General features: G+C 42.1%; 1 protein-coding gene across 6 annotated transcripts in view; it reads right to left on the bottom strand.

Moving 5' to 3' along the window:
* DSCAM (DS cell adhesion molecule) overlaps positions 1-23,295 on the bottom strand; it is a 509,926-nt gene that overhangs the window by 466,456 nt on the left and 20,175 nt on the right. The window contains exon 1 of one of the 6 annotated variants that reach the window (XM_075431742.1): positions 19,878-19,937. The exons of the other annotated variants lie outside the window; for them this stretch is intronic. The gene's annotated coding sequence lies outside the window, so the exon portion shown is untranslated. Of the gene's footprint in view, positions 1-19,877; positions 19,938-23,295 lie in introns of those variants that run through there. 6 annotated transcript variants of the gene reach the window in all.

Genomic DNA, 23,295 nt, shown 5'->3' with positions numbered 1-23,295 from the left:
AAGTTTTTCTTTCTGGTGTGAACTCTATTATTCAATATCTACTTCACCTAGAGAGTTAACTTTTTAAAAGACTTGGAGATGATGTTGTGGAATTGAGTCACTGTCTCTGCATATTGGCTTCAGACTCTTACAGGGACAAATCTCCCAGTCAAAAAAATAAGAGAGAACTTTCCTTGGGTAAGGGGAGCAGGGGCAGGGGTGGAAGTCAATGTCCTTTTTCTCAGAAGAGACAGGCTTCACAGCATCATTAGCTTTTTTGTTTACAGAACAAAATTTGCAGAATGTAGCCCAATGCCAGTAAGAAACAAAAGCACCTGTCAAAAGGAAGGGGCAGCTCCCTTGTGTCTGGACACCTTGACGAGAGACTTTTTGTTTGTTTGTATTCAGGTTGGTTTGTTTGTTTTAATTAGATCATACAGTTGATCTGCAGTCCAAATAGATACAGATGGGACCACAACTGGCAGTTTTTAAGTCTTCTCACTGATTTTTCAGTGCTGAAAGAAAAAGGATCCTTCTTACTAGCTCAAATTTTAGTTATAATGAAAAGGAGAGCAAAGCGTCAGGGGAAGACAGCAAGAAAATCCTCTCCCCAACAAAAGAGAGTATCTCTTCTGATCCTTCCCGCCCACGTATATCCAAAATATCACAACACTCCAACCAGTCCTTTTCCTTAGTTATACTTAAGAGCTCAAATCTCCACTGTTTTAAAGCCCAACAACATTTAAAGTAAATCAGTGAAATTTCCTTTGGAGAGATGATGTGTCTGCAAACACCTATGATGCGGTCACACTAGTGACACCTCCAGCTTTCTCAAACACCCAATCTGGTCAAGACCCAGACTACTTGGTAAAAAGAGGGGGGTTTTATCACTAGGGGCAAATTCCGAGTTGTCCTGCTGTTTAGGATGCACCCACAAAGGCACTCCAGCTGGGTGAAGACCACAAATAAGGATGCAGAGCAGTGACTTTCCATCACACAGTAACAACTTCAGGTTCTTAAGAGTCACTCTTAGAATTCATTGGCAGCATATTACAGGCTCCAGAAAAATCATTCATCTCTCTTCCACCCTGTCATTTTGACATGATACTGCCTCTACAAATCACATAATGTACATTTAAACATTAAAATATTTAGATGTATAAAATGGAGCCTATTCTTCCACTGATAAATATTTAGCTCATCAACATTCACAGGAGCTCCAGGCAACATAATTACAGCACATATATAATTTGGATTAGCCAACAGAAGAGCTACTGTGAATCAGAAGTACTGTTAAGTTTTACCCCATCTTCCTCTTCTCTCTGCTGCCATCCACATATAACTTTTTGGCACATTTTGAGGCTGGGAAGCTGCAAAAAATTTTTACTGGTATAAACTTAACGTGTATTTTGCCTTTTTTTTTTTTTTGTAAAGTACAACATCATCAGCAGTTCAGAAAAAAATACCATTTTGTTAAAAGGATATAAATAGTTCAAATCATTTTTCCAGGTCCACCAAAACAGTCATCAGAAGCGTCACGTGTAAGAAGGTGCCACAGAGACAGTGCACACTTCTGAAACCTTCACATTAAAACAGAAGCATATTAAAAAAACACACAGAATGATTTAGATGTGTCCATGTTAATATCAGGCAGATGAAAAGTTGCAATAAGACATTGCATGCAAGCAATAGCACAGAGTTTTGCTGGTGGCAGCCACAGCTGCCACATGTTATCTAGCTGGGAGCAGTCCCACTGTGGTTTGCATCTCAGAACAGCAGCAAGTAGCCCACACCAGCCTGTGTGCTGAGGCTGGATCATCACTGACTAACCTGGTAACCCCAATCTGACTGGTCAGCTGACAGGCGGGCATCGGAGCAAGTGCTTGCATGGCTCCTGTTTCCCAGAACTGATAAGTGTGTCAGTTCTACATTTGCTGCTTAGGTGACTAGAATGTGGGTGCAAGTTATATTGGGTTTGTAGGTCAAAACAGATGGCAGAATCATACAGCTGTAGTTGCAGAGGAGCACAGAGTTAAGGACCCAACAACAGTACTCTCTGGATCTGTGCCTCTTAAGGCTGGTGAATCTTTCACCCTCTAGACACCAAGAAGCACGGCTCCAAGTTCATGAAGGAGCCTTTCTAATTCTAAAGACTACTTTCATCCATTTCTACTAATATATAAACAAAGTTTTCATCTTATTTGTTTTTTAGCTCATTCAGTAACCTCAAATTCCACATGAGTGCCCCCTAACTTTGTCTTCAAGGCTTTTTTTCTCCAGTGAAGAGGTCAAAAGAAAGGGAGTGCAAGGAAAGCAGAGAAAAAAAATAGTTCTTTTGATAAAGAACAGAACTCTTGAGAATCATATTTTAAAGAAGAAAATCTAGTTTTACTGGAAAAGTAGGTCTCCTGAAAACTAAAACTTTAAGTATAACTGTCAGCTCAATTATAATTGTTTATAACAGCTGTCAAGCTAGCAAAATTAATCAGCAATAGATAAAATTGCCCAGCCCTTGCATATAGTGCAGAACACCTCAAGACTTCCATGCAAGTAAATAAAAAATGAGGATTAGCATTTTCTCTGTAGAGGAAACATTCTGGTATTAAACAGATTCAGAAATCTATTCAAAAATATTGATATCTCTTCTACTTTCTCTCTGCATTTGTTTGCTTAAGTAGTGCATCCAGACATCTTATACTCTGAAAAACAGCATTCCCCCTTTATTTCCCCATGTTAAAAATGCTTTTTTTAACTTGACAAACTGGACATAATCATACATGCTTGGCAAAAGTACTCATTTTTCATCTGCCAAAGCCTTCTACCTTTTCAATTAAATAAACTATGGAGCTATGTTAAGATGTATCAGAGGCTACTGTGCTCATAAGCTGTTGCTACTGAATTAATGATATTAAACACACATAGACATTAACGGAACAGATAATAAGTCAGAAAGGGAGTAAATCTCAGTACCGAACAGTGTTTCTGTGCAAAGGAATATCCAGCTTCTGTAAAGAGTTTATAAGCCTCAATAAATGGCATTGGCTTCAGACTTGACAGACCACCAAGCACAAGTCAACCATGAATTCTCTCATTGTCAAATTTAATAGAATCTCAGCAACAGGAGAATCCACATTCTGTGCTGCAAACATTCAAAGCCACAGCCTGCTGCTCATTTCTTAATTATATGAAAACCTGGTTAATGCTTATGCTCAGTATGCCATTTTCATCCAACTAAAACTTTTAGGAAGTATTCTTAAAATGGAGGGAGACAGTTCTCAGTCAGGAATTAACAACAACTGGAGACTTTATTTTGCACACGCCAAAGAAAATGTTTCTGATCAAATAGAAAGAAAAAATGCCAGAAATTTTCCTAATTTGTTTAATTTTTTTTTTTTTAAAGGCAAGCTCTGGGAACATTTTTGTTTAATCAAAAAGATCTAGATAGAGTTTTTCTTCAGTCCTCACTTCTAGTCACACACTCCAATGCTATGCTCCATATAGGCAAATTCTGAAACAAAGCCATTTGTCGCACAGTAATCAAGGAAAAAGAATTCACTGGAACTTAATTTTTCCCTGGCTGGTCTAAATAACAAAACAAAACAAACAAAAAGCCAACAGGAAAACAGAAAAAAATTGTAAGTAATCTATTGAAAAACCAAAAGAAGTCTTACTCAATTTTTACAATGGAAAAAGCTAATTCACCAAGTTGAGAAAGTTGTAAGGGTTAAAAAAAGGAGTCTGCATCTTGGTGTGTCATTTAATCTTTTGCTACTACTTTCAGCTCTCTCCATTGCCAGCCTGAATATCATACAGAAGTAATAGCTTAACAGCCATGTTAGTATTCAGTCTAAATACTATGGAAGGGAATTTTTTTCTAGTATACATTTCAGCTAAATCTTATAACAACAATACAGGTCACCCAGCACTAGAAACATGCTGTGCCTCATTATGCATTTTAACTCTCTCTTTTTCTTTTCTCTTTTGATGCACAGAGAAAAAATATCTTGTGTAGGCTTATTCTTATTTAGATGTACTATACAAAACTCCAGCATTTTTACAGAACCATGATGCCATAAAATATTTATTAAGACAAACAAAAACAGCATAGCTCTTTTTAAAACCATTTACTACCATCAGCTTTCTCCAACTCCTACAGAAGTTGACTGAAAGAATCCCATGAGTTCAACAGGACCAAGACCAAACTAACAAGGCACGTGTGCTGAACATGCTCAAATTTGAGTAAGCGGCACAACAACACAACCTTGCTGTACTTTCTTCTGAAGTCTCCTTACATCTAAAAAAATATGTCTGAGCAGCAGGGGCACAGTGAAGAGGGAACAACATAGCAAGAGTTTTTCCATAGTACTGGCATTTCCTTTGCTTCAGCTGGCAGTGCTTGAGAACAATAAGGATTTAAGTTTTGTACAGGACACATTAAGAAACCCCAGGCTAAGTGAAGTAAGGCAGAATTGAGTAAACCTGTGTGGAAGTTGCTAAAAGGTAACAAACACCACTCCTGTTAAAAGGAAGGGTGGAAGAGAATCCATCCCAGTGATAGCAGGCATTTTCGACTACAATATTTTCCAGAAACTTCCCATCTATGAATATTGCTGTATTTGCAAAGACACGTTTTGAGCTGAGCGTACAGATAGGTCAGAAAACCTGGCTACTCCTAAAGCTAAAGATAAAGCATCACTGCATTTAAATGTGCTTTTTTGTTATTAGAAGGGAGCCAGTGAAAAAAAAAACACAACCACAATAGGATCCATTTTTCAGAATCAGAAGATGGGAAAAGGATCTTTCCAGCAACTCCTACAAGGTACAGCAAAACACGGACAGGGGATATTGCCCAGCTCACTAGGGATGAGCCTAGGCTTGGCGTGCCAAGGCCAGGGGTGAGATTGACAGCCCAGCTCAAGTGTGTTTACACCAATGCATGTAGCATGGGCAATAAACAGGAGGAGCTGGAAGCCATTATACAGCAGGACGGCTACGACTTGGTTGCCATCACAGAAACGTGGTGGGACAACTCGCATGACTGGCATGCTGTCATAGATGGCTACAGACTCTTTAGGAAAGACAGACCAACAAGGAGAGGTGGGGGAGTTGCTCTGTATGTCAGGGAGCAAGTAGAATGCATTGAGCTTCGTCTGGGGGCAAATGAGGAACAAGTTGAAAGCTTGTGGGTTAGAATTAAGGGACAGGCTCATAAGGGTGACATTACGGTGAGTGTGTACTACAGGCCACCTGACCAGGAGGAGGAGGTTGATGAGGCCTTCTACAGGCAGCTGCAAGCAGCCTCACAGTCCCAGGCCCTGGTTCTCATGGGGGTCTTCAACCACCCTGACATCAGCCGGGAAGACCATACAGCTAGGCAGGCGCAATCCAGGAGGTTCCTACAGAGCATCGATGATAACTTTCTGATGCAAGTGGTGGAGGAACCAACAAGGAAAGGCGCGCTGCTGGACCTTGTGTTAACAAACAAGGAGGGACTGGTGGAGGATGTGAACGTCGGAGGTAGACTCGGCTGCAGTGACCATGAAATGGTCAAGTTCAGGATCCTGCGTGGAGAAAGCAGGGCGATAAGCAGGATCAAAACCTTGGACGTCAGGAAGGCTGACTTTGCCCTCTTCAAGGAGCTACTGGGAGGAATCCTGTGGGCCAGGGCTCTCGAAGGTGGGGGGGTCCATGAGTGCTGGTCGCTCTTTAAACGACACTTCTTCCATGCACAGGAGCAATGCATCCCCCTGAGAAAGAAATCGAGCAAAGGAGGCAGGAGACCTGCATGGTTAAACAAGGAGCTTCTAGCGGAGATCAGGCAGAAGAGAAAGGTCCATGGAATGTGGAAAGAGGGGCAGGCCACTCAGGAAGAGTACAGGAACGTGGTGAGAGCATGCAGGGATGCGACGAGGAAGGCCAAGGCTCACCTGGAATTGAAGCTGGCAAGGGATGTCAAAAACAACAAGAAGGGCTTCTTCAACTACATCAGCAGCAAAAGGAAGGCTAGGGACAACGTGGGGCCACTGCTGAATGAGGCGGGTGTCCTGGTGACAGAGGATGCGGTGAAGGCAGAGCTACTGAATGCCTTCTTTGCTTCAGTCTTCAGTGCTAAGACTGGCCCTCAGGAATCCCAGGCCCCGGAGGTAAGAGAAGAAGCCTACAAAGAGGACGACTTTCCCTTGGTCGAGGAGGACTGTGTGAGGGATCGCTTAAGCGATCTGGACGTCCACAAATCCATGGGCCCCGATGGAATGCACCCACGAGTGCTGAGAGAGCTGGCGGATGTCATTGCTGAGCCACTCTCCATCATCTTTGAGAGGTCCTGGAGGACAGGAGAGGTGCCCGAGGACTGGAGAAAGGCCAATGTCACTCCAATCTTCAAAAAGGGCAAGAAGGAGGACCCAGGGAACTACAAGCCGGTCAGCCTCACCTCCATCCCGGGAAAGGTGATGGAGCAGCTTATCCTGGAGGCCATCATGAAGCAAGTGGAAGAAAAGAAGGTTATCAGGAGTAGTCAGCATGGATTCACCAAGGGGAAATCATGCCTGACCAATCTGATAGCTTTCTACGATGACATGATTGGCTGGGTAGACGAAGGGAGAGCCGTGGATGTTGTCTACCTTGACTTCAGCAAGGCTTTCGACACAGTCTCCCATGATATCCTCCTAGGGAAGCTGAGGAAGTGTGGGCTGGATGAGTGGTCGGTGAAGTGGATAGAGAACTGGCTGAATGGCAGAACTCAGACGGTTGTCATCAGCGGCGCTGAGTCTAGTTGGAGGCTTGTAACTAGTGGTGTCCCCCAGGGGTCAGTACTGGGCCCAGCCTTGTTCAAGTTCTTCATCAACGACCTGGATGAAGAGTTAGAATGTACCCTCAGCAAGTTTGCTGATGACACCAAACTGGGAGGTGTGGTAGACACACCGGAAGGCTGTGTTGCCATTCAGCATGACCTGGATAGGCTGTAAAGTTGGGCAGAGAGGAACCTGATGAGGTTCAACAAAGCCAAATGCAGGGTCCTGCACCTGGGGAGGAACAACCCCATGCACCAGTACAGGCTTGGGGTGGACCTGCTGGAGAGCAGCTCTGTGGAGAGGGACCTGGGTGTCCTGGTGGACGACAGGTTAACCATGAGCCAGCAGTGTGCCCTGGCTGCCAAGAAAGCCAATGGGATCCTGGGGTGCATCAAGAAGAGTGTGGCCAGCAGGACGAGGGAGGTTCTCCTTCCCCTCTACACTGCCCTGGTGAGGCCTCATCTGGAGTACTGTGTCCAGTTCTGGGCTCCCCAGTTCAAGAAAGATGAAGAGCTACTGGAGAGAGTCCAGCGGAGGGCTACAAGGATGATGAGGGGACTGGAACATCTCCCCTACGAGGAGAGGCTGAGGGAACTGGGCTTGTTCAGCCTGAAGAAGAGAAGGCTGCGAGGGGACCTAATAAATGCTTACAAATATCTGAAGGGTGGGTGTCAGGAGGATGGGGCCAAGCTCTTTTCAGTAGTGCCCAGTGACAGGACAAGGGGCAATGGGCACAAACTGAGGCACAGGAAGTTCCGTCTGAACATGAGGAAGAACTTCTTCCCTCTGAGGGTGACGGAGCACTGGAACAGGCTGCCCAGGGAGGTTGTGGAGTCTCCTTCTCTGGAGATATTCAAGACCCGCCTGGACAACGTCCTGTGCAGTCTGCTATAGGTGACCCTGCTTTGGCAGGAGGGTTGAACTAGATGACCCACAGAGGTCCCTTCCAACCCCTACTATTCTGTGATTCTGTGACAGCCCAGGTTTCTGTCTTTCCTTAGGTCAAGCTGGTACCATTCATTTCCTTCTAACCCTGTATTCAAGAACAAAGAGACTTCAAGACTGGGGCAGTACAACTGATGCCTCACAAAGTTAGGAATAAGGAGCGGAAGCTGGCTGCCTTTGCAGTCATACCGTTAGTCTAGCCTTTCCTTATGACAGATCTATACTGTTCTCTTCACCCCAAGAAATCTCGCTGTCCTTCACTAGAGTAGAGATCAACAGCCACAGGATCCCTCTTTTCACCCACAGGAATGCAGGACAAGGTCCTGTGGTGGGGAGGAGCAGAGCAGGTTCTGCTTGGCCTCTGACAAGCAATCTTGGCTTTTTTTTCCTCTTCTTGTACTTCACAATATATCCTCTGGCATTCTAGGAAAAAAATTTTTCTTTCCTCCTGCTCTTGTGTTTCTGGTCTTGCACAGAAGAGGAAGGTTAGCTGGGTATGTTCACCAGACTAGGCTAAGTCACATCCATTTTAGCTAAACCCAGCACGTCTCTCCAACTTGATCAGGAGACTGTTCACTACAGCAGAATTTACAGCCCATCCTAGAACACACAAGGATTTTGGGAACAACTTCAACTACTATCTGTGTCTTCTAGCAGTGCACTGGTTTTGAACAGCAAGGAAATGTTGCAGGAGAGACCAGAAGCAACGTAACAGTTAAAATCTTTTTTCCTGCAACTATGAACCTGCTCTCTTTTTGAAGATATTTCTTAGAAACTGTGGCATAACAATATTGACAGATGGGTGGACGGAGTGAGAAGTGGAAGAGCAGTAGAGCCGAACAAACCAAAGCCATTTTTCTACATCCTATTGTTTATTCCACATTCTCTACTTCTATTTCATTTTCTTCTCCATAGGTATGCAGGTGTTTCCATGAGAAGACTGTAGAGCAATCAGAAGTTTAAACAAAGATATTCTGTGAAACTAAGGGCATTCCAACACAGAGCAAGGTAAAGACAGAGCAAGTGACAGTACCTGTAGGACACAGTATGGAACTTCAGCAGGACACCCAAGGGGAGATCCTATATAGAGAATGTAGAAAAATTATACGAATGAGGCTTCAAAGGCTTGCATTTAGCAAAACAAATGGAGAAGGAAGGAAAGCATCATCATTCATGACGCAGCAGTGAGGTGGAAGTTGCTAAGAATTCAACACACCATCTAACATGACAAAAGCTCTTCCAAACATCCGAGATACAGAATCATAGAATCATTAAGGTTGGAAAAGACCTCTAGGATCATCAAGTCCAACTGTCAACCCAACACCACCATGCCTACTAAACTGTGTCCCAAAGTATCACATCTACACATTGTTTTGAACACCTCCAGGGATGGTGACTCTACCACTTCCCTAGGCAGCCTGTTCCAATGCCTGACCACTCTTTCAGTAAAGAAATTTTTCCTAACATCCAATCTAAACATCCTCTGATGCAACTTGAAGCCATTGCCTCTCATCCTATCGCTAGTTAGTTGGGAGAAGAGACCAACACCTGCCCCACTACAATCTACTTTCAGGTGGTTGTAGAGAGCAATGAGCTCTTAGTCATTGAAGATATATAAGTGGAGAAAAAGGACACAAGTTCTATAAGCAACTGATAATAGGATCTTAGAGCTGACTTTTTTGCCAGCCCAGCATAGGTAAGACCAGGTGAAAACATGTGCGTGTCCTGCTGTTGAGCACAGGCTTCCACTTGCTGCTCTGGCAGTAAAGAGAAGAGACTGCAGGAGCTTTTCTTTCTACATCTTTACAGAGGTTAGCCAGGCTCCCTGCAAGGAGGCAAATGATAGGATTTTATGTCCAAATTTACCGCAGAGAAACAAATTCAAAGCGTAACAGCAAAGGTGTTATTACCATTTCATTAAATTTGGAGAGGAGAAAATTAACATTCTGTAACCACGAAGTTGGAAAAAAAAAAAACCTGGGATAGCGAATACAAAAAAAAGAACAACCCAAATTTGCTTTACTATCTGATGGCAAAACCTCCACCCTGCACCCACCAGTTTCAGCCTGGAGTTACATTTCTGTTCCCAGCTGCGGATCGTGAGGCACCACCACCCTGGGGTTAAGCTGCAGCCTCTCCTCAGGCACAGGCACTCAGCCTCACAGCTAAAGCTTGGTCAGTGAAGATGACACCATCCTCCCACTAAAATAACACATGCCTCAGCAGCAGCCTGCATAGCACCAAAGCAGCCTGTGTTAAGGGAGAAGGGAATGGGATTTTTTTCCTCCTTAAAAAAAGGACGGTGCACCTACCGGCCAATTAATTCTGATTATATGGTCGGTGAGGGGTGCAGATTTGAGAGTTTCCTGATGAGCATCTCAGGAAACAAATACAGTTGCCAATTGTCTGTGGGTCACCAAGCAGTATCATCTTTAATGTCCACAATGACACTGAAATTTAATTTCCCCAACCCTCAAATATGAAATATTGTATTCTAGTTGCCTTCTGGGGAAGCACAGTAATATTTTTTTTCCTCTCTCAAATCCACTGCCTGCTGTGACTCCTAAAATATTGATTCAGCCTTCCTCTCTCTCTCCCTTAATTTTTATGGGATGCAGCCTAGGCAATCTCTATGACTATTATAAAAACAGACTTTATCAAAGAAATGAATGCACAATTGTTCCTTTTGTTCCTCTTCTATCTGCACAAAACCTAAATATCTAGTTGGTTTCAAGGGAAGAGCAAATGTTTAGCTGGTGGGGAGAGGGAAGAAGAAAAAACAGCTCTAGTGCTGCATCTATTGTATCCCATCAACTCTTTAATCAGTCCCACTATCAATGTATTTTCCAGTAATGTGGGTGCCTGGGTGGAAAAACAAGGTAAAGAAAGCAAATTCTGAGCATCAGTAGTAATTTGCAGGTGGTTTCAAAGCAACTATGCTCAGATACTTACAGGTTTAAGACAGCAACCCCCACATTCTATCATTCTCCATTTTTAATAGGAGTTTGTGTTATGCAGTTTACCAGGAGGGCACCTTTGACAAAAAGGTGACTTTCCCTTGATGAATACCTGTCAGCTAATTATTAGTGTGCTTCCAAGTGCCCTTTCAAATTTGCTTATCCTCTCGTTTCCAAGTAAGGCAGTATTGAAATTCCTTAGAAACAGACTATGACATCATAAGAAGATTTTGCAGAAGCTTTCCCTGTATGTCCATTTATATTAGTCTCATCATCCATAACAAGTGTTTAAAAAGCAGAAAAACAACCATGATGCATAATGCATTGTGTCATGATGCATAAGAATTAAAACCCCTCCCCCGGCTCCTGAGGTTTAAAAATCTTTCCAAGTAAGCATTTCAGTGTGAAGGCTTTGACAAAAACGCCATTTAGGGACTTTCAAATTTACAGCTATGCAATTTGTCATCATTTATATTAGCAAGAAGGTTTAAAATAAAAACAACAACAATGAAAGGAAGATAATACAATGTAATTCTGCACTTGATGAATCTCCTGTTGACTAAAAACTCCTATGCCTGGCAGTCAGAAAAGTTATTAACCTGCCAAATTACAGATGGAACTGGTGTATTTTTCCCCCAGAATTCTTTAAGCAGAAGAATATAGAGTATCCCATGTTCAAGTATTAGAAAGGGCTACTTGCCTTTGGAATATTGATTAGCACAACCCTTGTGGGATTTATTTCACTTTTTCAAAGCAAATTAAAGATCTGAAAAGCAATTCTCAACTTAACTTCAAATGCAGTTATTTAAAAATGGATGATTAACGCAATTACTGCCTGGCGCAGAGAGCACGGCTTTCCAGAGGCAGCCAGTGGAATTCACAGTTAATGCTGAAATCAGATTACCTTGAAAGAGCTCCCTTGATCCAGGGAAGAAAAAATAAAATTGATACCTGGGAGCTTATTTCTCACCTGAATAACACATATTTCCTTCTAAACCATGAACTGTATTGCAGTTAGATGTGCATACACTCTAGCTCAGGTTTTCCAGGTTTTTCAGACCAAAGTACATAGGAGCAGTTTATTTACTTGCATCACTATGACTTGTTCTTCATTCACCTCCAAGATGTCCGGAGTGCCTGCTGAACAATGCTAATACTGCTTAAATTAAGCGTTTCTGGAGGCTATTTTGTTTAATAATGATTTGCTCAACAGTAAATTAATTTGATTTTTCTTGTGGACTTCCATATAGCATCCACCAGCATAGAGCATACCTGTCACGTTCCTGAGCACAATTATACTATCATTTTTTGAGGAAGAACAACCTCTTTATTAACTGGTGAGGAACCAGCACCCGTACAAGCCAAGTCAGTTTCCCTGACATCACATCTGGAAACCCATAGCAAAGCAGGGCTTTGAGCTTAGGTCTTCTAAGCTCTAATGCCTAGCCATCTAACACTGTTCTTCTGCCTAGTTACAGAGCAATTAAGATCAAATACAGTTTAAAAATCAATGCAGAAATATTTCCACTGAAACTTTATGTCAACTGCTACTCAGTTTTAAAACACCAATACATACTTCTGCTAAAATAAGGAATTGATAACACTAGTAATACGCATTTCAGAGGTAATTATTTTAGTCACATTTTTTCCTATTTCAGGTTCTAAAAATGTACTAGTTTTAAGTCTTTACCAGATAGTGTAAGTGATAATGAGCTGTAAAACCACAGAACTAAAATGTTGCTGGAAGCACTACTTATGACTTGTCAATCAGTATGACTAAAAGTATATCAGTAGTCTATGAAGTGGTGGGTATTTTTCTTCAGTCACATAAATTTGACTGCACACTATGAACACAAAACTGCAAAATCCTATATGCCTTCTTTTTTAATAGTTTAATGAGATGTCATATAATAACGTTTTTGTTTGTTGACCAAATGTGATGACTTAATGATCACTTTTTTCTTTTCTGAATTAAGGGAAGGGCAGGCTAGCAAATGTGAGCTGTTGTTTAATACTGTATTATGTGGTGTTTCATATTCCAATCAATTTCTTAATGAACTGGGTAGCTGTGTAATGACAAATGCAGCTGTTAGCCAGACCCAAAAGCAAGGAGCTACAGTCAAGAACACGCAATTCCTTGTTACGCATACTAGAATATTTAGGACTTTGTTTGTAAGATGAAAGTGCACAAAATCAAGTACCTTTATTAATGTTCATAACTTCAGAAGATCTCTGGAAGCTAGAATGCTGCCTCGGTCTTTTTTCCTGGGTTCTGGAACATCACAGCTTTCTATGATATGGAACGAACTGTGTATTGCCCATTCCAGTAAGAAGGAATCTTGGCTTATGACAGGTCAGCAGTGAAAATTCACATTAAAGAGGACTTGAAAAGCATTTCCAACTGCATTTATTGCTTGGGGGGGGGGGGGGGGCGGGGAAGTACTTAGAGGCACCTCTTTCCAGAAGCACGAACGCATGTCCTTCAGGTGTTAACATCTGCCATAGCATCAGCCAGAAACGAGTCTTGATTTTGCCACAGTACTCAGAGTTCATTAATTGTGGTTAAAACATTCTTACCCTGGGATAAATCCCAAAAGATCACTTACACGCATAAACAAAGTGCACACTAGATGACCACCAACTGCTCCCAACCAACACATGCGAAGCAACTGTGTTATGTCTGAAAGGCTACAACAGAGGAGAACAGGACTAATGGAATCTTTTAGGAGCCAATTCGTCATGTGTTTTAGGTCAAATTGCACAGGGTTTGAGGGCTGGTGCAGCCATTTTTAATCAGATATAATAAACTGGCTAGGGTGTCATAAATGAGAGGATTAAAATGGTTTGGGTACACAGAAAAGGAAAAATAATTCAAGTAAGATGTACATTTTCAATATTTTGCTAATGTGTTGTTGTCAACATGACTTATCCCTTGAGAACTTCAGTTGTGAAAGGACATGTCTTCTCAAACACATGCACACTATGATCAGGTACCAGAGCACAACTAATTAAACACCACTTTTCTAGGACAGTCACATTTATTATAGTCTGTAATGATCAAAAGTCGCTCATGTTAATGGTTTTGTAGAAGTACATATGTTCATTTTAAAATTGCATGCCAGACTTTGTTTTTAAGGTTTTACAAAATTATTTTCTATGATATTTTCTCAAAGACGTTTATTTGCTAGAGTTTCCAGTAAAATATAACTGGTCCCAGATGTAAGATTTCTGGCTGAAAAAATTAAATCACTTCAATTCTCTTTTCTGTGAAAATTTCATTGATCTGATCTGTGATCTCTTTCTTTGCCAGAAAACATCTTTCTGAATATTCTTTCTAACCATTCTCCCACATACACACCCAGAGCTGATGAAAGCACAGGCAGAACTTGAAAGAAATATTGACTTTGTAGAGGCACGTTTATTTTCATTAAGTCAGTTTTTCCAAGAGGGAATAAAAGTAAGTCACTCCAGGTGTTTGAATCCAAGCTTCTTTCTGGCAGAGCTAAAGTAAAATTTCTTATTCAATTTTAGTCAGCTCTGAGGATGGATCATCCCCGAATATTTACATTTCTGGTGTGACTGTGAAAGAACAGAAAAGGGAATGGTAGGAGAAAAAGAAGTTAAAACACAGATAAATTGCTGTCCAAACTTTCAAACCAATTTGCTGGGACCGATGAGTGCTATGAGGTGGCACCAGGCACAGCCCTGGGCAGGACAGGGGAGGACAGCAGGAGGAAATCAGACTTCCCTCCTGATGTGAGAGCTAGTGCTGCACTAGCTGTTGTTAATGCAAGAGGAAAAGGCAAAACACAGGAAAATTTAAATTTCTGTGCCCTCCAGCCAATAAAATCTTCCACACATGGGTTGTCCAGAGTTTAAGTGCATACAGTAGCTAAATAATTTTGATTCACTAATTTCACTTTGAAAATATAGCATATGGGTTATCCAATGGTTTATGTTGGGGGGTGTTTGTGTGTGTGTGTGTGTCCGACAATCTTATTTCTGCTCTGTTTAGCTGTTGTTAATAGGAATTACTCATTGTCATTCATGGCAAATGTAGTCAGCTGCTGATGCACCCAAATCCAAGAATTAGCTGCAGGCTTTTTTTTTTTTTTCCCCCTCCCCCCCTTTTTTTTTGCAGCAAAACATCCAGGTTTGTGCCAGAGGACCATTTTCTCATTCTAACACCTTCCTGTCCTTCTCTCTTCTTGAGATATACAGAGAATAGTTATTGCAAACAGCAGAGAACCGAGACACCTGCAAGGTGCAGGAAGTTTTCAGAGAGTAAGACTGGACAGGACTCTAACTGCATGTACTTCTTGCAGACTACGCATTCACAGGAGCTGGGGGCAGCCTGAAGCTACACCTCATACAAGCCGCACTTGCAAGCAAAAACAGGACAAGGAGAGGTTTGATAATATTTTCCTATGCATGCCACATAACTTAGTGTCCAACAGTTTCTGGGGGAAAAAAAATTAAAAAAAAGAGTTTTTAGCAGCCAAAACTTTTAGCAGTTTGCTTGATGCACACTAGTTACACAGGCAGGCTGGCAAGTGGGATAAACGGTACTAAGAAGAAATTTCAGGGTGATGGTCTCCCCAGTGTTGGCACAGGCTTCAAGTCTCATGAGAGGGAAGGAGTCGCCCCAGCTTGCAGACCTGCTCTTTCTCTTTTCCCCTCTTCTGGGCACAACCATGTGCAGCCCTGACCAGCCTACCACAATTCCAGCAGCTATGAAGGACAACCCGATCTGAAGCAACCAAGCTGGTACTGACTGTAAATCAGCACACTCAGCTGTAATCAAACAAATCAGCCAAGCCCAAATACACTGAGAAAGTGAAAAGGTCAAGGAGAAAAGTGGAGAGAGTGAAAGGTTTACATCCATTACAATCAGTCAAGGAAGCGTGACTGTTTCACAAAAAGGATAATAAGTGTGTCAGGCAGAACACCAACAGTCTCACAAATTTGCTAGTACTAAGGGTTGTTTCAGCATGCGACTGCAACAAAGAGTATGGAAACATTCAATGCCAAGTTTAAAAAGGAAGAGAAGTTTCTGTGCAAGACTCAGGAGACTTTAACTGAGATCCTAACTACATGTCGTCCTGTGTCATCCCCCTGCCTCCCAACAACAGACCCTCTTCAGAATCCTTCTTTATATGTTTGTAGCTACATGAAGGTGGTAAGTCAGACTAACCAGAGTCCATATACACAAAGAGCTCTGCTTCAAATTTTTAGGAAGAGGTTATATGCCTAAAATAGCAACAGCTCATCTTGTGGACCTGGGAGGTGTCATCCTACCTACTCTTACCAGATTTTATATGCAGACATCGAAGGAAAACATGACTTAAGCAGGTGATGCTGGTAGCAGAGAAGGGTGCTGTATTTTTGTGTACAGGAGGTTTGGAGAGGTTGCCCCTTCCTTCTTAGCTTAGATTTGCTTCTCCAATGCAAATCAGTACTGACCTCTGCTGCTAGATTATCAGCATGTGTACTTACTAGGGAAAGAGCAAGGACTAGGCAATAACACAGAGATGACATTTCAAAAGGGTATTCATGCTGCAGAATGTGAATTCGTCAACATCTAGCAGTTTGATGTTCTAAGGATATTTATATTCATCCAGAAGAGCACTTGCCACGTGGGCATAGAAAGTGTCCCCATTACACAGACAGAGAAGTGAGTTAAAGACCTAAAAGGGAATAGTTTGGAGTACCTCATCCTCCACAGCCATTTTGCTAGTTTCCTACCTGGATATCCTTCCCCTACTCTGAGCTCACCTTTACAAACTTGACCTCTGTCTGTTGTGGAAGACTACACAGAGAATTTTTGCTATAAAGCAAAAGAACAGGCATACAATTAGTTCACATGGAATATCTAATGCGCTTCCAACACGCGTTTTAGCTTATTTTGCAGTAACATTGTCAGGTCACAAACTTAAGTAGCTTACCCAAGGCTAGCCAGAGTCTGAGGACCCGTCCACATGGGGATACTCAGGAAATGAATCTGAAATTAAACTTAAAAAAGAATGAGCTAAGCAGCATCCTAAGCTAGCACTTTCATTTAGAATTACAGCCTTAATTCAGCTTAGCCTAATTCTTTCAGTTCTAAAATGAGAATGTTGACACAAGCCTACTTCCAGATCTATTTATCTGAATTGGTTGAAGGCATTACTGCCTCCAGCTAGTCATCACTGCTTTCCAGATGGAGGTTTCTACCCCACACAACTATGACAGCAGAGTGATTCATGTGAGCAGTCCTGCTTACAGACAACTGTATCAGATACCATTTAAAACAGGGGGTTTGCATTCATCTGGCCTCTAACTGAAAGGGTTCATTCACACAAACCACTACTCTTGCAGTAATCTGCAGGGCCAACAACCCCTCCCAGTCATGTAGGAGTAGACAGCCATACGTTGTAACTTCTTAAATCTGACAGATGTTTACAGAGCAAACACCTGCCTACAATCTGGTTGGAGGGAGTAAGCAAGTGGGACAACTGCCTGAGATACTCACTTGACTAAGTGAGACTAAAGTGTAAATTGGCGAGCTGAGGGTGAGAGACTCAGAGGGTAGGGTCCCTGATAAAGAATGAGGCTGAATTCATTGACAAGGATAGATATTCTTAAACCATAAGCTTGATGAGCTCTCAATATTCAATCCCCTCTACACAGCTACACTTTGAAGACCAATAGTGTGAAGATGCTTTTGGCCTCTGTGACCTTAATAATGGAGACTCATTTACCCCACGTTGTTTTATAGCTGGTAATAGATTGTAGCATGCCAGTCACCTCACAGGAAAAACTGTTTCCTAGACAGTATGAAAGAAGTGAAATAAGATGTTACAGGAGCTCTATGAATCTCTGACAGTTTTTAAGGTACACAAAGGGAGGGAGAGGGAAGAGAAAACATCCTTTACATCCCTATTCCCTTGCTCTACCTTCCCACACCTGAGGTACAGAAAAGCAAAATCCCCTTAGACAGGTCTTGGCAACCCTGTGTTCAATCTGTCTCACCCTTCCCCTGAGATAAATTCAGGGGAGGGAGCGAGGGGGAGAGGGAGGGAAGCTGTTCCATGATGGGGGTTTTTTTGCACTGTAAAATGGAACCAAACCAAAGGATTTAAATTTAGCATCCTCTCTCTGAACTCGGGCCACTCATTACTACCAAATAGTCTCAGACAGAGGAAGACACTGCTGCTTACCTCCAAAAAAATGGAGAAGTCAGTTAACGTGTCTAGCTGTCTAACACCTGTTTGTATTTAATATTCAAAGCCAAAGTGCCTCCTTTTTAAAAGTTTTTTTAATAGTTGTTCTTCTTTTTCTCTAATATGTAGAACCTAGTCACATTAAATCAGATAACGTAATAATTCAGGACCTCAAAGACAAAGAAAGCAATGCTGCTGTTAAGCATTAATCTCTTAGCAGCACCAAGGTTATAAATTCAGTGTGTTCTCTGTTCTACACCCTTGCTGGAGATTATCTCTTACAGATGCCATGCAAAAATAAACCTGGATGAAAAGGTAGGGGAAAGCAGGTAGTAGGAGGAAAAACAACCTTCTCTCTCTTTCTCTCTCCCTCTCACACACAGAGAAAACAATTTATTCTGCAAAGAAGAGAGTCTTCTGGACCAAAATATATTTCAGCTTTGAAAAAGGGAGAATTATTTGGGGAAATTACCACTTGGAATGGAGACAAATAGACAGTTTAGCTGTAGCACAATTTTTTGCCTTGGTAAGTTGTGAATGGGACGTGAGGTGCGTGTATATTAAAAGAAAAAAAAAGCTTGGACCCTTTTTCCCCCTCTTTTTTTTAATCCTTAGGAACATTCAGATCATCTAGGGGGAACCTATATATTTCTGGTTCTGTTCAGTAGAGTAAGAAAACAAAAAGCACTTCCCTCTGTTTCCCGATGTCAAAAGGAACTGTAGTGTTTTTAATACAGAAAATCCGTTAGGTACGGGAAAAGGCAAGAGCCTCATATCAAGCTGCAAACAGGAACACTTAAGCACAAGGCATTCAGGCTATGGAAATGCATTCAGAGCGTTTAGCACATAGGATTAATCGAATTATAATTTAATCATCTGATCAAACACTAATTAGCATAATCACTTGAGGGGAAAAGCTGCTAGAGGAACAGACGAAGAAACACCTTGGGCACCCAGCACACTTCAATGACACAAGATCATGCACAGATTTTATTTTTTTTGCCCTTAATAAAACACAACAGAGATTGATGCGGTAGTGCTGAAGAAGCAGTTTAAAAATTCCAGTCCTAGATTCCATACAGTTCTCCAGCATTGAAGATATTGAAGCTGGGTCTGAAATCTAGTTTATTCAGATTTAAGGAAGAGCTGTAAAACCACAGGAACACTACACTACCCTGGTTTGTTGTAAGAAGACTTGAGCATGAGCACACATTTTAGCCCACAATGTTTCCATTATAATCATCCCTTACTGTTTCCCCCAGAGCCTCCCACATGAATGTTTAACTATAGATCGCCTAGATGACCTTCAGGGATACAGCAAAGTATTAGCGTCCTTTTACAAACTGCATTTGAAGTAATTAGTCTAAATCAGCTGGGCTTTTTGGCTCAGGGTGGGGAAAAATAGCAAAGCAAGAGATATCAAGGGAGCTTTTCTGTGTAATATTGTCTAGCTTTCCTGGTAAAATCATGCCACTTTTCAAAAGCAGAAATCTGAAGAGACCACCTGATGTTTACCATACGATAAAATGGCACTTGTGTCTGGAGAGTGGGCAGGAAGATAGGCACTGACAGAAGGAAGTCTGGAAGATTGTATGGGAGGAAGGAGGAAGGGGAGAAGCCAGGTGTTAAGGGGAGATGTTAGGAGGTGTCTTTTGTTTGAATTTTTGTACAAAAGGATGTAACTGAATTATTTTTAATAAGTTTTTAGCTTTTCAAATGGATAATTCTTCTGAACACTAAAAACATTTAAATGTAATGAACTTCAACATTAATAGGTAAGATTGGACTTTGAAAAAAGTTTCCCACATTATGATGTAAGGAAGCAAAACGATGAGCTGCCTACCTACATTTTAAAGATGCCAGATCATACAGGATATGCTGTGAGCTAATTTAAATTGATTACATCCCTCTCATGGAGCTATTACTAATGATCCTTTGGGCTTCTTGGAATGACTGTACATTAATAAAATAAGGTAACCAGTTACAGCATAGGGCCAGCTTACCACAGGACTTCTCCACACTGCGTACCCTGCAATCTGTATGCGCAGTCTGGAAACTCTCCAGCGTAGCGTATGACTCTCCACTGCAGGTGATGATTCCAGAAAAGACTCCAGCAGCAAACAGTATGTCACTTAAAAGTACTGCCACACTTTTAATAAGAAAAGTGACTGAAAGATAAACTAATAAAAGACAACAAATGAGTTTCTTACTAGCATAAAGGTAGAGCCACCATACTGCATGCATTCCTGGCTCAAAGAGAGCGACCATCGTATACAAGCATTCATGGAGTCCACTTAATAAAAAAGTTCAAGTAATTTCATTAAAAAGTAAAAAATCATGTTTGTTTTTTTTAAATATCTTGAGCTATTTTACTATTTAGCTTTAACTTCTTGCTTGTTTCTTTCTGAGCAAAAACTCAAAAGCAAAGCCAGGAGATTTTGCATCACCTAACCAAAACTACAATATGGCAAAGTGAGAGGGGTGTGACCTAGATCTGGTAACACTACTTGAGACTGCACCACAGTCAGAGATTCGATGGAACACAACACAACAACCACCATCCCCCCCAAACCTGTCCCAAAGTCTCTCTTCTCTTCATGCCCTTTGAGAGGGCAGCTGCCAAATGGCAGCGTCTCCTGCTAGTATCGGAACAGCAGCTCCCCCGTATCTTCCACTTTCTAAAATTGTAAGAGTACCAGCACTGTGCCATGGCATGATGCCTTCATTTCCACTTCCTAGCTGTTAAGTATGTACTACTTATTCCAAAAAAACCTGTCTGAGCACAAGGCCAAATGCACATGCCTTAGGAAACGCCAAGGCTAAGGTGATCAACCAGCCTTAATCCCCTACTCCAATTACTCCAATGTGTGCCCACACCAGGGACCGCAAGTAGCAGAGATGATGTGGGGAAGAAGAGTAAGTGCATTATGTAGTAGTCAAATAAGGCCGTTATCTTTGAACATGGCTGAGACAGAAAGACAATGCACTGATCAAAAAAGTTCTCAGAACTTCTTGAAATTAGGTAGCAGTCAGACTACACTTGTTTAGCTGTGGAAAATGTTTTTAAAAACTCATTAGCTCCTTTTGCAATTACTAAAAATCAGCATTCTTTTCTCCTACAGAAAAGCATTTTGAAATGTGGTAGGAATACTGTAATTGCTTTTATCCACTAGGGACTGACTTTCGAATATAATAAATATGCATTGAACTGCTATAGCTACAGTGTCTTCAGACAGGCATTTCTTTTCCTCTGCATTGCCTTCACGTGTGCCACCGGTTAAGACATTCAAAAAGGCCTCTAGCTCTGTCACTAGCGAAGCAAACGCAGCTGGAGCGCATGTAGCACTTTAACAGGACAGTCACATCTCTCTAAAGCTGCACTGCTCCTTCTCAAGCATGAACACACTAGCTAAAGGCAAAAAAACAATGAAGAAGGGAAGGAGTTTGGACAGGATTTTTACTCTAGACCAGGATAAAAAAGCTAAAACATAACCCACCATATCTGTACAGTCTTCCTCAGGACTTGCTAAGCAAGCAGGTCTCCAATTTATTGTACAGACAAAGAGCTGCTCTCTGGTGGGGCAGCAGCCTGGTGCATTGGAGACATCCTCCTCCACACAGCAGCGCTTCTGGGAGAGTGCACCCAGAGAGGGCCCCAGGAGCAAGGCTGGGTGTTCAGGCACATGCGCTGAGCAGACCCCATTGCACCAAACCTGCCAGTTCTAGCTCCCAACAGCTGAACAACAAATCACAACTGCCAGTGCTTCTCTGAAAGCCTGACAGCTCAGCCTCTTTTTCCAAGGATTAATTATCTCCCTACTGCCCAATAAAGGAGCTCAGTTCTTTCCTTCTTCACTCAAACAAGGGACTCGTGCATCCTTCCCTACAGCTGTGCTGACATTCATAGCATTGCTTGCTGTCCTTGATCCTTCTCATTTCCCCAAATCCATTTGTTACCTCAGGGAACAGCTTTTAGGGAGAGGAGAAATAATTTTGCTATCAAAATAAATATAAATAACTAAGAATAAGGTGGAGAGAGGAGGAGTTGTAGGCTTCAAATTAAGCCTATATCTCAGATGAAATATCATGAGCAGACAGAAATGAAAGAAAAAGCTGAATACAGGCAGGTGAAGGACACTGGCACTTGGGAGTTTGAGGTCCTCCTGGCTAGGCGCAGCAGGATCCACGCGGAGCACCAGCTTCCTCCCTGGCACAGACCAGCAGCCAAGGTGGAGTCACGGGGACCAGCACTGGGGAGTCCCAAAGCCACACGCTGTTTTTTTCCCCCACCCACGGCTCCTGCTCACAAGCAAACAGGCCCAACATTGCGTTCCGCATTGCAAATTGTGAATCCGAGACTTCAGAGCCTCCTGCCATAAGGTGTCCAGCTCCGACTCAGCCTTCAGAGACTGCCCTCCTGCTGTCCCACAGGGCTTCATGCTCTCTTTGAGTGCCCTTCCTTTTCTTATCATGCCTTGCAGTGATGTCTAGATACACATGTAGTTTCAAGCTCACCTTTTTTCCTCACTTACCCTCCCCGCTAAAAATCCTGTTCATAGCCTCTTCCCTCCCTTTCCCTTTAGCATCCATTTAATAGTTTTTAAAAATATATATTTACAAAAAGCTGAGAACAAAAAGCTCCAGCCACTGTTGACACATCAAAAAGCATGGCAAGCATCACCCATCACTCAAGTCCCACAGCGAGACAAACATTACTCTCTGTGTTTCTCCCCTTTTCCCTTGCGATGATAAAAATCTGGTTTCTGGAAACCCTGCACAACAGGGTTGTGGAAAGGTTGTCATGGTGGAAGAGAAACCTTCAGGTCACACCACAGAACTAGGAAGAATTGTACAAAGGAAAGCTTCCTAAATATATACAGCTAAAACATGAATTAGTGTAGCGCAAATCATTACTCTAGACATTTGGGAATCACTTTACTATGCCAAAAAACCTCTACATTAAATGTCTACAGAGACACCTAAAGAACTGGTACTTCAGTGACAGCCTCCCAAATCACCTCCTTCGTATCATGACATAGAAAATGCCTCGCTTTATGCTTTGCAACTGCAGTTGCAACTCAAATTATGGTTGACCTGTCTAGAAATAATACGTGAACTGGCTTTTAAACTGCCCACAGAAAAGCCACCTAACTGGGGGGACAAGAGTCAGCTGGAGAATATGCAGCGTGTGCAGGACTTTCTGGATGGTGAACCACAGGAGGCCTTTTCCGTTTAAGCTGAAGCCCACCTAATGCCTGGTTTGCTCGACTGACACCTTTTCCACCAAGCTTCCATTCAAGAGACATTATAATCTGCTTTTCATAATGAAAAGGACTTTGTCAAGGACTTCCTCTGTCTTTAGCTCAAGCCAGGACTGGTCTAACAGCATGTCACGTGCTCACCTTCTTTAGTTTTCAAGAG

The sequence above is a fragment of the Opisthocomus hoazin genome, chromosome 1 (assembly GCF_030867145.1).
Source record: "Opisthocomus hoazin isolate bOpiHoa1 chromosome 1, bOpiHoa1.hap1, whole genome shotgun sequence".
Taxonomy (NCBI): domain Eukaryota; kingdom Metazoa; phylum Chordata; class Aves; order Opisthocomiformes; family Opisthocomidae; genus Opisthocomus; species Opisthocomus hoazin.
Note: the sequence above shows the minus strand (reverse complement) of the source record. Positions and strands in the feature narration are given on the sequence as shown.